This window comes from Hylobates moloch, unplaced genomic scaffold (genome assembly GCF_009828535.3).
Source record: "Hylobates moloch isolate HMO894 unplaced genomic scaffold, HMol_V3 SCAFFOLD_8, whole genome shotgun sequence".
NCBI lineage: Eukaryota > Metazoa > Chordata > Mammalia > Primates > Hylobatidae > Hylobates > Hylobates moloch.
This window is the reverse complement of record NW_026652283.1, coordinates 34,754,856-34,773,768: the sequence shown is the minus strand read 5'-3', so window position 1 is coordinate 34,773,768 and position 18,913 is coordinate 34,754,856.

Here is an 18,913-nt window from a genome sequence, read left to right as displayed (position 1 = left end):
ATGGCGCGATCTCGGCTCAGTGCAACCTCCACCTCCCAGGCTCAAGTGATTCTCCTGCCTCAGCCTCCTGAGCAGCTGGGATTACAGGCACCCACCATCATGCCCAGATAATTTTTGTATTTTTGTAGGGATGGGTTTTCACCATGTTGGCCAGGCTGGTCTTGAACTCCTGACCTCAGGTGATCTGCCCGCCTCAGCCTCCCAAAGTGTTGGGGATTACAGGCATGAGCCACCGCGCCTGGCCCCATTTTTTAAAGCATCTAGTTCCCTGTATTAAATCCCTTTCTGCTCGATTAGAGCGACTTCTGTTTCCTGTGACTGATCCCCGATGATAAACAGCACCATGTGATACAATGTCCTCAAAGAGAGGCTATGGCATGTCATTTTGCTAGAGTTGACGTGCAGCCAAACTATAATAATAATATACTCCTAGGAAGCCAGAATTGAAAGCACCTTTGAGATCGACCAGTCCAACGCCTTCATTCGACAAAGAAGGAAACGAAGGCCCAAGGAGGAAGACATAAAAACCGTGAGGCCGAGTGCCTGCAGCTCCCTCAGCCGCCTCCTGAGGCCAGTGGACCTGAGCTGACCTTGCTTCATGAAATCACTGTGATCTGGGTCACGTAAGTCCAATGAGGCCAGCCCTGCCAACCTCACTGTAGCTGACTGGACACAGGATTTGGGCCCGAGCCATTTGCTGCCGTGGACAAGCTGGATGTGATGGAGGCCAGTGCCAGTGTGAGACTGTCTGGTATGGGAGACATGGATGCTGGGTACATGCCCAGAGGGCACGGAGCCAGAGCACAAGCCTATCCCAGTTCCTGTTCTCCAGGGACCTGCTGGACGCTGCTGAGAGGGCTTCCCCAATAACCTCACTTCCTCTGTGTCCTTATTGTAGCCCCCATTACTGAAAGTCCTCCGAGCCTGGCTCTTCCTTGCATACCTAAAGGAGCTTGAGAACATACCCAAACATGGCCCTTGATTTTTCTGGGAATCACATAGCTAGATCCAAAAAAGAAGTAGCCGGCACAGTGGCTCATGCCTGTAATCCCAGTGTTTTGGGAGGCTGAGGCAGGCCTCGGAGATCAGGAGTTCAAGACCAGCCTGGCCAACATGGTGAAACCCTGCCTCTACTAAAAATACAAAAATTAGCCAGGTTTGGTGGTGCATGCCTGTAATCCCGGCTACTCGGGAGGCTGAGGCAGAAGAATCGCTTGAACCCGGAGGTTGCAGTGAGCTGAGATTGAGGCACAGTACTCCAACCTGGGCAACAGAGTGAGACCCTGTCTCAAACAAACAAACAAAAAGAATGAGTTTCCTTCTCAAAAGGGATGGTCTTCAGAATGAGAAGATATAAAATGCCTGTTCCAACACAGATGGCTGATAAACATCAGTCTTCTCCTCCCCTTCCTTGCTGTGTGGTTTCAGTCCTCTGAGACCACATGTGACATCACTCTGAGATGTTACAAGGCTAAAGAACACAACCAAAGCAAACCTGAATTGCCTGGAATTCCAAATGAGTAGAGGCTGCTTTCTCCTGGGGTTCCTAAGCTGAGAAGATGTAAGCATGGATCTTCCAGAGAACCTAATATTGCACCTCACAGAGGAATGTGGAGCTGAGAAATTGAAAAAGAAAGAGAAAGAAACACCATTTGATTACACTAGATGACATCATTTTAATGCCAGGATCTAACCGTGCCTAAAGCCCCTGAACTCTTCAGTAACATAATCCAACAAATGTCTTTCCCCTTATCCAAAGCCCATTTCAGTTAGGATTGTGTCATCTGTAACTAAAGAAGTTCTGACTAATACGGGAAGTGGGATACTCCTAGTGCTGGCCCCTCACACTTGGAGTCAGCTGAGTTGAGGTGGGTTATAGAATGGTGAGGATTTCCCAGTCCCAGGCTGGGAGGCGGGTGTACCCTGGGATGCAGCTGCACAGCCAGAGTGTCCTGAAACTCAGATCACGCACCCAGCAGAGGTGGGAACTTTAGAGGGCTTCATAGAAATATGTCAATGTGCTGGCTATTTTCCCAAATCTTCAATTCAGAGTCCAGAAATAGACAAATTTTGCAGAGAAAATAATAATAAAAGCTAACATTTGGCCGGGCGCGGTGGCTCACACCTGTAATCCCAGCACTTTGGGAGGTGAGGCGGGCGGATCACGAGGTCAGGAGATCAAGACCATCCTGGCCAACATGGTGAAACCCCGTCTCTACTAAAAATACAAAAAATTAGCTGGGCGTGGTGGCATGTGCCTGTAGTCCCAGCTACTCAGGAGGCTGAGGCAGGAGAATCGCTTGAACTAGGGAGTCAGAGGTTGCAGTGAGCCAAGATCTCGCCACTGCACTCCAGCAGCCTGGCGACAGAGCAAGACTCCATCTAAAAAAAAAAAAGCTAACATTTATGAGACACTCACTATGTGCCAGACACTATATTAAGAGCTTTACACATATTCGTTTATTATTTTTCTTTTCTTTTTAAATAAAATGAGATGGGAGTCTCGGTATGTTGGCCAGGCTGGTCTCAAACTCCTGAGCTCAAGTGATCCCCCGACCTTGGCCTCCCAAAGTGCTGTGATTACAGGCGTGAGCCACCATACCCGGCCCATTTAATCTTTAAAATAACATAAATAAGTGGGTACTATTTTATTTCCCATTTTACCTTTGAGGAACTGAAGCACAGAATAATTGCCCAAAGTCTTACAGCTAGATGGCAGTTGAGCTATGAACTTGAATCCAGGCAGCCTGACCCCTGAGCTTATGCTCCCACAGCTCTGCTCAGAGAGGCTGCCCATAGCCAACAATCCAAGCTGATTCAGTGTCAGATGATCGTGTGCTCTGTAGGATTAAAAATGCTCATCTTGGCCAGGCACGGTGGTTCATGCCTGTAATCTCAGTACTTTGGGAGGCCAAGGTGGGCAGATCACAAGGTCAGGATTTTGAGACCAACCTGGCCAACATGGTGAAACCCAATCTCTACTAGAAATACAAAAATTAGCCGGGCATGATGGCAGTTGCCTGCAATCCCAGCTACTGGAGAGGCTGAGGCAGGGGAATTGCTTGAGCCTGAGAGGTGGAGGTTGTAGTGAGCCCAAGATCGTGCCACTGCACTCCAGCCTGGGCGACAGAGGGAGACTCTGTCTCAAAAAAAAAAATTGCTCGTCTCTTTACGTCAAAGTTAAAGTGAATGGGAGCAAAGGCAGGGAGGCAGGAAACACACCCCTCCCAAGCCCTTCTGACCTGTCCCACTAAGAGGACAATGACCCTTATGAGCAGGCCAGCTGCGCCCCCACCCCCATGCCTGGTGTTCACATTGCTCCAAGGCAGAGATGAAGACAGAGGCCTTAGGGATCTGAGTACTGGGAGGTTTCCGTTGCTAAGAGAGACGTCCTCCCTCTCCCTAGCAAATCAAGATCAAAGTCTAGATTCAGGGACCATAATTTACAATTCTTCTGACTCAGTTATTAGCCCACGGTCTTACCCAAATGCAAATTAAGTCAGAAACCTTACATGTCTTTTTATTTTATTATTATTTTTATTTAAAAAATTTTTTTAGAGACAGGGTCTCACTCTACCACCCAGGCTGGGTGCAGTGGTACAATCACAGCTCACTGCGGCCTTGACCTCTAGGTTTAAGCAATCTTCCTGCCTTGACCTCCTGAGTATCTAGGACTACAGGTGTGTGCCACCATGCCAGATTTTTTTACTTTTTGTAGACACAGGGTCTCACTACATTGCCCAGGCTGGTCTTGAACTCCTGGCCTCAAGCGATCTTCCTGCCTCAGCCTCCTAAAGTGTTGGGATTACAGGTGTGATCCACTGCGCCCGCCTAAACTTACACATCTTTTAATAGAGTGATCTTGCCAGAGAAACCCCAATCCTGGCAAGTGGAAGCCTGTGACTGCTGATCAACCGCTAAGGCAATGTCTTGGCCCCAAAGAGTACCCACAGGAAATCCTCAAAACCCCTCTAAGGTGTGGCCACAGAATTACAACGGGTAGGGGAGTCCCTCCACCAAGGTAGAGCAGCCAGACTGGCCCTGCTCTGTTGAGGCAGGAAATACTTGCTGTTCTTCATGTAATGCACACCGTGGACCACTGAGTGTTCTCCTCCCGTTTTCCAAATGGGGTTGCTTATTTGTAATTATCTTGTTATCCCTCCACCAATGCACCAAGGTATTTTAAGCTGATTAGTATTTATCTAGAGCAGTGTCTCCCAAACTTCTTGATCTCAGGACTCTATTATGCTGTTAAAAATTATTGAAAGCCAGGCACAGTGGCTCACGCCCGTAATCCCAACACTTTGGGAGGCCGAGGTGGACAGAAAACTTGAGGTCAGGAGTTCAAGACCAGCCTGGCTAACATGGTGAAACCCCATTTCTACTAAAAATATAAAAAATTAGCCGGGCGTGATGGGCGGGCACCTGTAAGCCCAGCTACTCAGGAGGCTGAGGCAGGAGAATTGCTTTAACCCGGGAGGCGGAGGTTGCAGTGAGCTGAGATCATGCCATTGCACTCCAGCCTGGGCAACAAGAGAGAAACTCCGTCTCAAAACAAAATTATTGAAGACTTAAAAGAGTTTTTGTTTATGTGGGTTTTATTATTGATATTTGCCATATTATAAATTAAAATTGGCCGGACATGGTGGCTCACACCTGTAATCCTAGCACTTTGGGAGGCTGAGGTGGGCAGATCACTTGAGCCCAGGAGTTTGAGACCAGCTTGGGCAACATAACGAAACCCTGTCCCTACAAGAAATATAGAAATTAGCAGGCCGTGGTTGTGCACACCTGTAGTCCCAGCTACTCAGGAGGCTGAGGTGGGAGGATCTCTTGAGTCCAGGAGGTCAAGGCTGCAGTGAACCATGATTACACCACTGCATTCCAGCATGGGCAACAGAGTGAAACCCTGTCTTAAAAAGAAAAAAGTTAAAATTAAGAATTTTTAAAATATTTATTTAAAAATAAAAAGACCCATTAATGTTAACATAAATAAAACATTGTTAATTTTTTTTAAAACTACATTTCCAAACAAAATAATTAGTGAGAAAAATGGCATTGTTTTACATTTTTACAAATCTTTTTAATTCTGGGTTAATGAAATGCAGCTAAATTTCCATATCTACTTCTTCATTTGATCTGTTGAAATATGGTGTTTTGGTTGAAGCGTATGAAGAAAATTCAGTCTCACACAGATAACTAGAAAAGGTGGGCATATAGGCACATGCCCTTTTATTGCACGCCACTTTATTTTTTTATTCACGGATATTGCATTTCTTACAAACTGAAGGTTTGTGGCGACTTCATCAAGCCAGTCTAGGGAGCCATGTTTCCCACAGCACATGCTCACTTCATGTCTCTGTGTCACAGTTTGGTAATTCTTACAATATTTCAAATTTTTTCATTATTATTGTATCTGTTATGGTGATCTGTGATCGGGGAGCTTTGATGTCACTATCATGCAGTTACGTGTTGCTTCACAACGGGCATATATTCTGAGAAATGCATCATTAGGCAACTTTGTTGTTGTGCCGACATCATAGAGTATACAAACCTAGGTGGTAGAGCCAATTACACACCTTGGCTATATGGTATGGCCCATTGTGCCTAGGTTACAAACCTGTACATCATGTTACTGTACTGAATACGGTGGACAGTTGTAATACAATGGTAATAATTTGCATGTCTAAACGTAGAAAATGTACAGTAAAAACACAGTATTAGGATCTCACAGGACCACAATGTGGTCCATTGTTCACTGAAACGTCATTACGCAGCACGTAACTGTAACCGTTTTGGGGCACCATGAACCACGCACATGTAAGATGGAGAACTTAATTGATACATATCGTGTGTGTTCTGACTGCTGCACTGACCAGCGTTCCCCCAGCTCTCTTCCTCTCCTTGAGCACCCCTATTCCCTGAGTCAAGACAATATTGAAATTGGGCCAATTAATAACTTTGCACTGGCCTCTAAGTGTTCAAGTGAAAGGAAGAATCACACTTCTCTCACTTTAAATAAAAAACTAGCAATGAGTGGCCAGGCGCGGTGGTTCACGCTTGTAATCCCAGCACTTTGGGGGGCCGAAGCGGGTGGATCACGAGGTCAGGAGATCAAGACCATCCTGGATAACACGGTGAAACCCCATCTCTACTAAAAATACAAAAAATTAGCCAGGCGTGGTGGCGGGCACCTGTAGTCCCAGCTACTGGGGAGGCTGAGGCAGGAGAATGGTGTGAACCTGGGAGGCGGAGCTTGCAGTGAGCCGAGATTGTGACACTGCACTCCAGCCTGGGTGACAGAGCGAGACTCCATCTCTTTAAAAAAAAAAAAAAAAAAAAAGACCAAATAAGGTCTTAGTATTATTATGAAAATAACTGACTTCACAGACCCTCTGAAGGTCCTGGAACCTTCAGGAATTTGCAGATCACATGTGGCGAACTGCTGATGTAATGCTTTATTCATCAGTTAATATTTATCAAGTGTCTACCACATTCCTGACACTGTTCCAGGCTCTGAATATTGGGTGATGCACTGTACACAAGATCCGTAAGGCCTCTGCTCTCAGAGAACCAAAATTCTTGTAGATAGAAGCAGAAAATCAATAAATAAATGAATAAGATTATTTCACCTACAGAAATGTGCCTCGAAGAAAATAAAACAGGATAATTTAATAGAGAATGGCTTGTGGGCAATTCGATGTTCAATACGACATCCACTCTCCCTTGTGCCTATTTAAATTTAAATTAAATCAAATAATTCAGTTTCTGAGTCACACTAGGCACATTTCAAGTGCCCAATAACCACAAGTGGCTAGTGGCTACCATATTGTACAGTGCAGATAAAGGACACTTCTCTCATTATGGAAAGTTCTGTTGAACAGCACTGATTGAGTCTTGTGAGACAAAAAGCTCAGTGAGGACTGAGGGCAGAGTATTGAAGGCAGAGGGATACAAGGGCAAAGATCCTAAGATGGAAACCACTTGGGTGTGTTGAAAGAAGAAGAGAGACAGCAGTGTGGCCGAAGTGTGGCAATTAAAGAGGGGCCTGGAGGGCTACGATATTAGAGAGGTGGGTGGGAGCCAGGGCATGTTGGGAATTGTGGGCCTTGGTGAAGACTTACAGAGCCCAATAAAAGGAGGCATTGATATGACTTGATTAATGTTTTTGAAAAATCACTCTGGCTGCCACATGGAAAATGAATTGTAGAGGTGGAGGTAGAAGGACCAGTTAGGAGGCTGCTGGATGAAGGGAATGATGACGGAAATGGAGAGAAGCTGTTTGATTTCATAGGTATTTTGGAACTAGAACAGCAGGACTTGCAGGTGGATAGAATGTAAAGAATGAGAAAAAGGGAGGAATCACTAATGGCCTTTAGGCCTTTGGCTTGAGCAACTATATAGATGATAGTGCCAATTACTGAAAAGAGGAAGAATGAATTCAGGGGCATGGAACTGAGAGCTCTTCTTGGGGGTTTTACATTTAGATGGCCATTAGGCATTCAGGTAGAGATGACATGTAGGCAGTTGGGTATACACATTTGGAACATGGAAGTCAGAGCTGGAGATACATACAGTCCGCCCTCCATATCTGTGGATTCAACTAACTGTAGATAAAAAAAAAATCTATCTATCTATCTATCTATCTATCTATCTATCTATCTATCTATACATATATTTTTTAAGACAGAGTCTCAGGCCAGGTGCGGTGGCTCACACCTGTAATCCCAGCATTTTGGGAGGCCAAGGCGGGCAGATCACGAGATCAAGAGATCGAGACCATCTTGGCTAACACAGTGAAACCCCATCTCTACTAAAAATACAAAAAATTAGCCGGGCGTGGTGGCGGGCGCCTGTAGTCCCAGCTACTGGGGAGGCTGAGGCAGGAGAATGGCCTGAACCCGGGAGGCAGAGCTTGCAGTGAGCCGAGACCGTGCCACAGCACTCCAGCCTGGGCGACAGAGTGAGACTCCGACTCACAAAAAAAAAAAAGACAGAATCTCGCTCTGTGGCCCAGGCTGGAGTGCAGTGGCACCACCTCGGCTCAATGCAACCTCCACCTCCCAGATTTAAGTGATTCTCCTGCCTCAGCCTCCTGAGTAGCTGGGATTACAGGTGCATGCCACCAGGCCCAACTAATTTTTGTATTTTTAGTGTAGATGAGGTTTCACCATGTAGACCAGGCTGGTCTTGAACTTCTGACCTTAGGTGATCTGCCCACCTCAGCCTCTCAAAGCGCTGGGATTACAGGCATGAGCCACTGTACCCAGCCCAAAAATACTTTTTGAAATAATAACAATAGAGCAATAAAAAATAATACGAATTTTAATATACAGTATAACAATTAGCATTATGTTGTAATAAGTATTACAAGTAATCTAGAGATGATTTAAAGTATATGGAAGGATGTGCATAGGTTATATGCAAATACTATGGCATTTCCTACAAGGGACTTGAACATCCAAAAATTTTGGCATCTGAGGTTTTCCTGGAAAGAATCCCCTACAGATGCTGAGAGGCGACTGTATATAGGAATCACTGACACGTTGATAGTATAAAAGCCAAGAGTGTGGATGAGATCACTGAGAAAGCAGGCATAGATGAGAAAAGAAGAGGGCTTTGACCAAATTCTCAAGTGTGCCATCATGAAGGGTCAAAGAGTGGAGATCTCAAGAAGCCGAAGAATTGTTAAGATATTAGAGGAAGTGGTCTGGAAGGATAGAAGATGGGTGCTGGGGGAGTAGGGTGCTGAAATGTAAGGTCTTAGAAGCAGTATAGTTATTGATGATAATGAGGTCAAAGATTTGACCTTAGAATGGACCACTGAGGACTGGACTTAGAGGTCCAGGAGGGAGAAATCAACTTAGAGGGACCGAGAACGAATGGTTACAAAGGTAGGAGGAAAACATGACGGGTGTGGGGTCATAGAACCAAAAGAAGCATGTTTTGGTTGGGCGCAGTGGCTCACGCCTGTAATCCCAGCACTTTGGGAGGCTGAGGCGGGCGGATCACGAGGTCAGGAGATCGAGACCATCCTGGCTAACACGGTGAAACCCCGTCTCTACTAAAAATATAAAAAATTAGCCAGGCATGGTGGCGGGCACCTGTAGTCCCAGCTACTCGGGAGGCTGAGGCAGGAGAATGGCGTGAACTCGGGAGGTGGAGCTTGCAGTGAGCCGAGATCACACCACTGCACTCCAGCCCGGGCAACAGAGCGAGACTCAGTCTCAAAAAAAAAAAAAAAAAAAAGCAGCATGTTTTAAGCAGGAGAAAGTGGTCATTTTGGTTGACCATTGCTGACAGGTTAAGGTGACAACAGACTAGTGTGCCCACTGGATTTTGCAGCATGAAAGATGTTGGCATTCTTGATAAGAGCAGTTTCAGTGGAGTGGTGAGGTTGGGAGCCTAAAGAAAGTGGGTTGAAGAGCGATGAGATTTGAGGAAGTAGGAATGAAGGGGGGAAAACCAGTAGTAGCTGGAGGGCAAGTAGAGTCAAGGGAGGTTTTGTTGTTTTGTGTTGTGTTGTTAAGATGTAAATATATAACGTGTTTATGTGTTGATTGGAATGCTCTATTGGAGAGAGAGATTATCTGGTGTTGCGGGAGAAAAAGCGTGTAGTTGCAGAAGCAAAGCCCTTGACAAGGTGAGAGTTAGCCTTAGAAAGTAGAGAGGACTTCATTTATGGTAACAGGGAAGAAGGCAGAGAGTGTGGCTCATGCTTGTAATCCCAGCACTTTGGGAGGCTGAGGCAGGCTGTCTAGTTGTGGTGATACAATTGTAAACAATGCTGCTCTTGTTATACAAATTTTTGTATGAATATGTCTTCAGTTCTCTTGAGAATATACCTAGGAATGAAATTGCTGGGTCATATGATAACTCTATCTTTGTTCGTTTTTTCTTTTTTCTTTCTTTTTTTTTTGGAGACAGGTTGCCTAGGCTGGAGTGCAGTGGTGTGATCACGGCTTACTACAGCCTTGATCTCCTGGGCTCAAGTGATCCTTCCATCTCAGCCTCCCAAGTAGCTGGGACCACAGGTGCATATCACCATGCCTGACCAATTTTTAAATTTTTTTTAGAGATGGGATCTCACTGTGTTGCCCAGGCTTATGTTTAATTTTTTGAGGAAATGCCATATGGTTTTCCAAAGTGCTCGCACCATTTTACATTGTCATCAGTAGTACATGAGGATTCCAGTTTCTCCACATCTTCACCAGCACTTGTTATTGTCTGTCTTTCTGGTTATAGCCATGCTAGTGGATATGAAGTGGTATCTTATTGTAGTTTTTATTCATATTCCCCTATTGACTAATGATGTTGAGCATCTTTTCCTGTACTTCTTAGCCATCTATGTTTCTTGTTTGGATAAATGTTTATTAAAATCTTTTGCCTCTTTTTCAGTTGGGTTATTTGTCCTTTTGTTGTTGAATCGTAAGACTTTTTTATGTATTTGGATACTAGATGTCTATCAGATGTATGACTTGCAAATATTTTTGATGCGTTATCTTTTTACCTTCCTGATAGCGTCCTATGAAGCACAAAAGTTTTTAATTTCGAAGAAATCATAATTACCTATTTTTCTTTGGTTGCTTGTGCTTTTAGTGTCATAAGTAAGAAATCATTGTCTGATCCAAGGTCACAAAGACTTATGTCTATGTTTTCTTAAAAGAGTTTTATAGTTTTAGCTCTGACATTTAGGTCTTTGATTCAGTTTGAGTGTATTTTTGTACATGGTATTAGTTAGGGGTCCAGCTTCATCCTTTAGCATGGGATACCCAATTGTCCCAGCTCCATTTGTTGAAAGACTATTATTTCTCCCTTGAATCATCTTGGCATCCTTGTCAAAACTCAGTTAACCAAGGCCGGGCATGGTGGCTCACACCTGTAATCCCAGCAATTTGAAAGGCCAAGGAAAGAGGATCACTTGAAGCCAGGAGTTTGAGACCAGCTTGGGCAACATAATGAGACTTTGTCTCCATAAAAAAAAAAAAAAAATTGTTTAAATTAGCTGAGCTCAGTAGTATGCACCCAGAGTCTTAGGTACTTGGGAGGTTGAGGCAGGAGGATTGCTTGTGCCCAGGAATTCAAGGCTATAGTGACCTATCATCAAGCCACAGCACTCCAGCCTGGGCAACAGAGCAACCCTGCCTCCAAAAAACAGAAAAGAAAAAGATCAATTGACTATATGTGTATTTTTATTCCTCGTTTTTTTCTGGTTTCTTGATTTTTGGACTCTCAGTTCTATTCCATTGATCCATATGTCCATCCTTATGTCAGTACCACATTGTCTTGATTATTTTAACTTCATTGTAAGTTAGAATTGGGAAGTGTGAGTTCTTCAACTTTTATTTTCTTTCACAGGATTGTTTTGGTTATTCTGTATCTTCTGTATTTCCATATAAATTTAGGATCAGTTTACCAATTTCTGCAAAAAAGGCAGTTTTTATTTTTTTAACTAGTTTATTTTAGATTTAGGGGGTACATGTGCTTGTAGTTACATGGGTATATAGCATACTGATGGGGATCAGGCTTCTATTGTATCCAGTGTCCAAATAGTGAACATTGTACCTGATAGGTAATTTTTCAACTCTCACCCCCCTCTCAACCTCCCTCCAGAGCAGCCTGGATTTTGCTAGGGATTATATTGAATCTGTAGATCGATTTGGGAGAATTGCCGTCTTAATGATATTAAGTCTTCCAATTTATGAACTTAGGATGTCTTTCTATTTACTTCGGTCTTCTTTAATTTCTTTTCTTTTTTTTTTTTTTTAAGAGATAAGATCTCACTCTGTTAGCTCACTGTGAACTCCTGGGCTCAAGCAGTCCTTCCACTTCAGCCTCCCAAGTAGCTAGGACCACAGGTGCCACCACACCCAGCTAACTCGCGGGGGATGGAGGGTAGAGATGGGGGTCTCGCTATGTTGCCCTGGCTGGTCTCAAACTGAACTCAAATGATCCTCCCACCTTGGCCTCCCACAGTGCTGGGATTACACACATGAGGCAGTGTGCCTGGCCTTTCATTTCTTTCATGTTACTGGTTTTAAGAAGAAGAATATCATGATTTGATTTATACTTTAAGAAGATGACTCAGTAGTGGCCGGGCGCGGTGGCTCACGCTTGTAATCCCAGCACTTTGGGAGGCTGAGGCGGGCAGATCATGAGGTCAGCAGTTCGAGACCAGCCTGACCAACATGGTGAAACCCCATCTCTACTAAAATTACAAAAATCAGTTGGGCGTGGTGGCGTGCACCTGTAATCCCAGCTACTCAGGAGGCTGGGGCAGAAGAATCGCTTGAACCCGGGAGGCGGAGGTTGCAGTGAGTCGAGACCACGCCATTGCACTCCAGCCTGGGTGACAGAGTGAGGTTCTGTCTCAAAAAATAAAGGAAGATTACTCAGTAGTGTGGAAAAATAATTGGTGGGCAAAGAGATGCTACATGAACAAGGGCAGAGACAAAGAGGAAGTCACTCATTACATAAATATTTATGGACGGGACTTAGTGATTGACTTTATGTAGAAAGAAAGGGAAGAGTAAAGAACAACTCCCAGGTTTGGGCCGGGCGCGGTGGCTCACGCTTGTAATCCCAGCACTTTGGGAGGCCGAGGCGGGCGGATCACGAGGTCAGGAGATCGAGACCACGGTGAAACCCCATCTCTACTAAAAATACAAAAAAAAATTAGCCGGGCGTGGTGGCAGGCGCCTGTAGTCCCAGCTACTCGGAGAGGCTGAGGCAGAAGAACGGCGTGAACCCAGGAGGCGGAGCTTGCAGTGAGCTGAGATCGCGCCACTGCACTCCAGCCTGGGTGACAGAGTGAGACTCCGTCTCAAAAAAAAAAAAAAAAAAAAGAACAACTCCCAGGTTTGGGCTTGGGTACATCACGACGCCACCAACTGAGATAGGAAAATATAGTTTGGGGGTAAAGATGAAGTGATCAGTTTGTGCCTGCTGAGCTTCAGGTGGTGAAGGGACACCCAGGTGGAAAGGTAAGGTAGTTGGATATCTGAGTCCAATGCTAAGAGGAGAATCTAGGCTGGGAATAGTGATTTGACACTCATCATATAAAAGGAGAGCTGTCAGAGTGCACAAGCCAACTGATGGGAAAAGTAAAGGAAGCAGAAAGGACGCACAGAAAACTAGGAATTCCAAGGCTGAGCTGATGACAAAAAGTCCACAAAAGAAGACCGAGAAGGAACAACCAGAGAGGCAGGAGGAAGCTCCAGAAAGAGATGCAGCAGGGAGAGTGGCTAATAATAACAACTTAAGGACTGAAATGCTTCCATCGGAATTAGCCAAACTAGAAGTCACTGGTGACTCTGGCAACGACTCTTTTGCTGAAGCTGAAGCCACACTGCTGTGAACTGAAGAGGAAGCGGGAGTTGGGAAGGTGGAGACAGCAAATAAAGATAACTCATTCCAGAGGTTTGCAGGGGGAAAGGAAAAGAAGTGAAAAAGCAGTAACTAGGAATGTAAAGAGGGTCAAGAGGAGCTTGTGCTGTTTAGGACAAAATAGACTTGGGTGAGTTTCTAGGCTGAGGAACGAAAGCAGATGAAAGGGAGAGTCCCTGTAGGGCTGGGAGGAGTAAGGAGGGAGAGGATTGATTTTATTTTTCTTTTAACCCAGCTTGATTCTATAGTGATTTTTAAATTTTTTTTTATATGGGCCGTGTGCAGCGGCTCGCACCTATAATCCCAGCACTTGGGGAGGCCGAGGTGGGTGGATCACCTGAGGTCAGGAGTTCAAGACCAGCCTGGCCAACATGGCGAAACCCCATCTCTACTAAAAATACAAAAATTAGCCGGGCGTGGTAGCGCATGCCTGTAATCCCAGCTACTCGGGAGGCTGAGACAGGAGAATCGCTTGAACCCAGGAGGTGGATGTTGCAGTGAGCTGAGATGGTGCCAACTGCACTCCAGCCTGGGTGACAGGGTAAGATGCCATCTCAAAAAAATAAATAAATAAATAAATAAATAAAAATTTTTTTTCTATGGAGGTGAGAGGACTTAGAACAGTGCTTTTCTGATGTTAATGTGCGTATGAGTTATATATCTCAAATCTCCCCCCTCTCTCCATCTTGACAGCTACCATTCTGGTCCAAGTCCAAGTCCCCTTACAGGTCTCATCTCTCACTGGGACAACTGAGCTGGACTTTAGATGCTCAACCCTGTGGTTTAGGCTTGGTGGTGAAGAGGCCAGGACAGGGCTAACTGAATGGAAGAAAATAGAAGGGGCCGGCATGTGCAGTCTGAATACGGGCATGCTGCTGGGGAGGACTTGGTGATGCTTGAGGTTGGGATTTCAGAGAAGGCTGTTCTAGGCGTGGCTCTGGAGAGAATAGCTACAGTCATGTGAAGGCCACTGAGGATGGCAAGGAAGGGCCCTGGGACATTCACACGGATGAGCAGGACATTAGGACAGAAATCCAAGTCCCGGATGGATGAAGGGTGGTGACAGGGAAGATAGAAGACGCAGTGAAGATGAAGGTGATTGGGAGGCACAGCAGAGTAGAGCCAGGCAGCAGAAGTCTCAGAGGAGAAAGAAAAAGGTAACATATGCACACAGAAAACAAAACATAAAGCCAGGCACACGCCTATAATCCCAGCACTTTGGGAGGCTGAGGTGGGAGGATTGCTTGAGGCCAGGAGTTCGAGACCAGCCTGGGCAATATAGTAAGATCTTGTCTCTACGGAAAAAAAAAAAAAAAAAAATTAGCCTGGTGTGGTGGCGTGTGCCTGTGGTCCCAGCTACTTGGGAGTCTGAGGTGGGAGGACTGCTTGAGTCTGGGAGGTAGAGGTTGCAGTGAGTCGACATTGAGCCATTGAACTCCAGCCTGGGCGACAGAGTGAGACTCTGTCTCAAAAAAGAAGGGAGGGGGTGGGGGTCATGGTGGCTCACTCCTGTAATCCCAGCACTTTAGGGGGCCAAGGCGGGCAGATCACCCTGAGGTCAGGAGCTCAAGACCAGCCTGGCCAACGAGGTGAAACCCCGTCTCTACTAGAAAATACAAAAAGTAGCTGGGCATGGTGGCTTGTGCCTGTAGTCCCAGCTATTTGGGAGGCTGAGGCAGGAGAATCTCTTGAATCCAGGAGGCAGAGGTTGCAGTGAGCCGAGATGGCACCTGCACTCCAGCCTGGGTGATAGAGCAAGACTCCGTCTGGGAAGAAAGAAAGAAAGGAAAGAAAGAAAGAAAGGAAGGAAGGAAAGGAAGGAAGGAAGGAAGGAAGGAAGGAAGGAAGGAAGGAAGGAAGGAAAGAAAGAAAGAAAGAAAGGAAGGAAGGAAGGAAGGAAGGAAAAAGGAAAGGAAAGGGAAGTAAAAGCAAGGAAGGAAAGGAGGAAGGGAGGAACGGAGGGAGGGAGGGGGAAAAGAAAGAAAGAAAGGCACAAAAAACTTCTAAAATGTGAATGGAGGTACAGAGTCTTGCTCTGATACCTAGGCTGGAGTGCAATAGCACGATCTCGGCTCACTGCAACCTCTGCCTCCCAGGTTCAAGCGATTCTCCTGCCTCGGCCTCCCAAGTAGCTGGGACTACAGGCACGTGCAACCACGTTGGCTAATTTTAGTATTTTTAGTAGAGATGGAGTTTCACCTTGTTGGCCAGGCTGGTCTCAAACTCCTGACCTCAGGTGATCCACCTGCTTTGGCCTCCCAAAGTGCTGGGATTACAGGCATCAGCCACCGCGCTCCACCTGATTTCTGCTTTATACTTTTCTGTTTTTCTTTCCATTTTTCCACGATGAGTTTTTCTTTCCAAACATGTAAAAGAATACAAAAATTAATGTAACAAACACTCCTGTTCACACCGTCTAGAATCCATAATTGTAAACATGTCATATTTGCTTTAAAAAAAAAACTTTAGAGCTACAGTGAAAGTCTCCTTTAACTGCCTCTTCTTCTCTCAGACAAGCATGGTCAGTTGGTTTTTAGTTTTATATACAGGTATATACATACATAAACTAGAATCTGGTACAGTTGTGTATGATGGCTTTACTTACATGGAGGAACAGTTCTTAAAATCGGGGAGGGATGGCAACCTTCTTTAAATTGAGGAGGGGATGCACAAGTACTGGCAGCCTGAACTCACCTCCCCAGCTAAGCAGCCCCGTGGGAGCCCCTGCCCTGGGGAGATCCAGCTCCCAGCTAAGTGCATGGGCCACACCTGGTTGTTAAATGTACCAGGAAGATAATTGCTATTTGTATTTCTCTGGCTAGCTTCCAATGAACTTTCATATCTTGCAAGTCATTTATGGCTCAAAAAATCTGGGAAGCCTGGAAAGAAAATCATTATCCCCATTTGACAGATAGGGAAACTGAGGCCCAGGAAATGGCAGTGAGCTGCCAGGATATCACAGTGAGTTGATGGAGGATAAAGAACTAGAGCTCAGATCTGGAGTTCTTTCCAGAACCTCAGGCCAGCGTGCAGAGGGGTGGAGCAGAGGCCAAGGCTTGTCAGGTAGCTGGCACTGATGGACTTTGGCCACATGGCAATAAGGAAAAGAAATGGCAATAACTTCAGACCGCTGAGGTTGGCTGATGGCTGGGAAATTATGGTCTGGAGAGAAGCAGGTGGAAAGTTTTCCTTCCTCAGAGGTCCCAGAGGGCAGGCACACTCCTGGGGACTATGGCTCTCCCCACCCCCAACACACACACACTCAGAAGTCAGGAGCAGCCTCACAGTCAAACAGGTCCAGGTTCAAGTCTCAGCTTTACCACCAATATATGTTGTAGGGTCTTTAAAAAGTCCTTTACCTCTCTGGGCCTCAATTTTCTCATCTGTAAAATGGAGTGATTATCTTTAATTCTGTGTTATTCCAAGGATAAAAGAGAATCATCATCTATGCATCTGGAAACACAAGCATTTAAAAGGTCCCCAACCTAATTCCAGAAGGCTCCAGCAGGGGTTAGAGTCAAGAGGACTGCCTGACACTGACTGATAGAGAAGCCACATCCATGCACACACATGAGGTTTGACATTGGCTTTGCAGTGACCACCTGGGCTCTCCGGGGCAGCCCCTGGGAGATGGGCATTGGCATCACAAGCTGTTGGTGGAATGAGGGCAGGGCAAGTGGTGATGAAGGGGCCCTTCCTTTCTTTTTCTTTTTTCTTTTTTTTTTTTTTTTTGAGACAGAGTCTCACTCCGTTGCCCAGGCTGGAGTGCAGTGGCACAATCTCGGCTCACTGCAACCCCCTCCTTCCGGGTTCAAGGGATTCTCCTCCCTCAGCCTCCCGAGTAGCTGGGATTACAGGCGCCTGCCACCATGCCCAGCTAATTTTTGTATTTTTAGTAGAGATGGTGGTTTTGCCATGTTGGCCAGGCGGATCTCGAACTCCTGGCCTCAAGTGATCCACCTGCCTTGGCCTCCCAAAGTGCTGGGATTACATGCATGAGCCACTGTGCCAGGCCGGCCCTTCCTTTCTTTTCAACAAAACCAAGGCATGAATTCATTCTAAGACTCCAACTTCAACCATACAGCCATCTGTAAAACAAAAAGCAGAAGCCTTCCCCTCACTCTCCTGCATCACTCTTGGTTATCACGCTGGTGCCATTGCTTGCTATTAGGAACAGTTTGTCCACAAACACCATTAAATGCATGCATATCTTTGCACTCTGGTGCATAGGATAAAGATCTACAAATGGAATTTCTGGGCCACAGTTACAAGTGTCTGAACATTTTTTTTTTTTTTTTTAAGACGGAGTCTCACTCTGACACCCAGGCTGGAGTGTAGTGGCCCGATCTCGGCTCACTGCAAGCTCTGCCTCCCGGGTTCACGTCATTCTCCTGCCTCAGCCTCCTGAGCAGCTGGGACTACAGGCGCCCGCCACCACGCCGGCTAATTTTTTTTTTGTATTTTTAGTAGAGACAGGGTTTCACCGTGTTAGCCAGGATGGTCTCGATCTCCTGACCTCGTGATCTGCCCGCTTTGGCCTCCCAAAGTGCTGGGATTACATGCGTGAGCCACCGCACCCGGCCACAAGTGTCTGAACATTTATAATATGAGTAAGTACTACCCAATTGCCCTACTAAAAGATTGTCTGAGGACATCAACATTCCGATGCCAGCCCGATGTCTTCATAAACTGCCCCCATCTTCCCTTCCACCAGACAAATCTGTCTCCCCACCTGGAATTCCCTGCACATTATCCCCCTTCAGACAGCAGGTGACAGGGAAGCTGCTCTGCTGGGGGGTTACCAGATGGGATGCCCTGGGGGGCTTCCTAGGAGAAATGGCTCCACTCCCTCCCATGGTGTTAATACATTCTCCAAACTCCAGAGGCTGTACATCTGACCCAACTGCCCAACACGCACAGCGCCGCAGGTGTCAGCACAGGTGTGCAGAAAGACACACAGACAGTGGACAGCACCCAGGACAGGCTCCAACCAAGCACCCAGAGACAGCCAGCCAGCCCCTGGCCTCTGGGACACTGCCCAGTGGGGTAAGTGGGGCAAGCTGTGAACAGATGTTGCCCAGTTCCCACAGTAAGTACCTCCAAGGACCGAGAGAGCCCAGGGAGGTGGCCACAGTGTGGCCACTCTACAGAACTTGGGCACAGAGACCCAGGGGGATTCCAGGCTCCTGCCTACTCCACCACTTCCAGCTGGTGGTCTTGGGTGAGTGGTCTGTGGTCTCTGAACCCAAAGGTGCAGGAATGGTACCTCCGCCAAAGGGATGCTGAGACTAACAAGGGACCTCACTGGGGTCCATCCTGACACATTAAAGGGCTCAGCAACCCAGAGCAGTACTAATAAAGCTCCTACTATGTGCTCTTGCTAGGTCTACACTTTGTCCGTAAAGACAGTCTGGAGAGTTTCCAAAGCGTGTTGTTTTTGTTTTGTTGTTTTGAGATGGAGTGGCGCAACGTGGCGCGATCTCAGCTCATTGTAACCTCTGCCTCCCGGGTTCAAGCGATTCTCCTG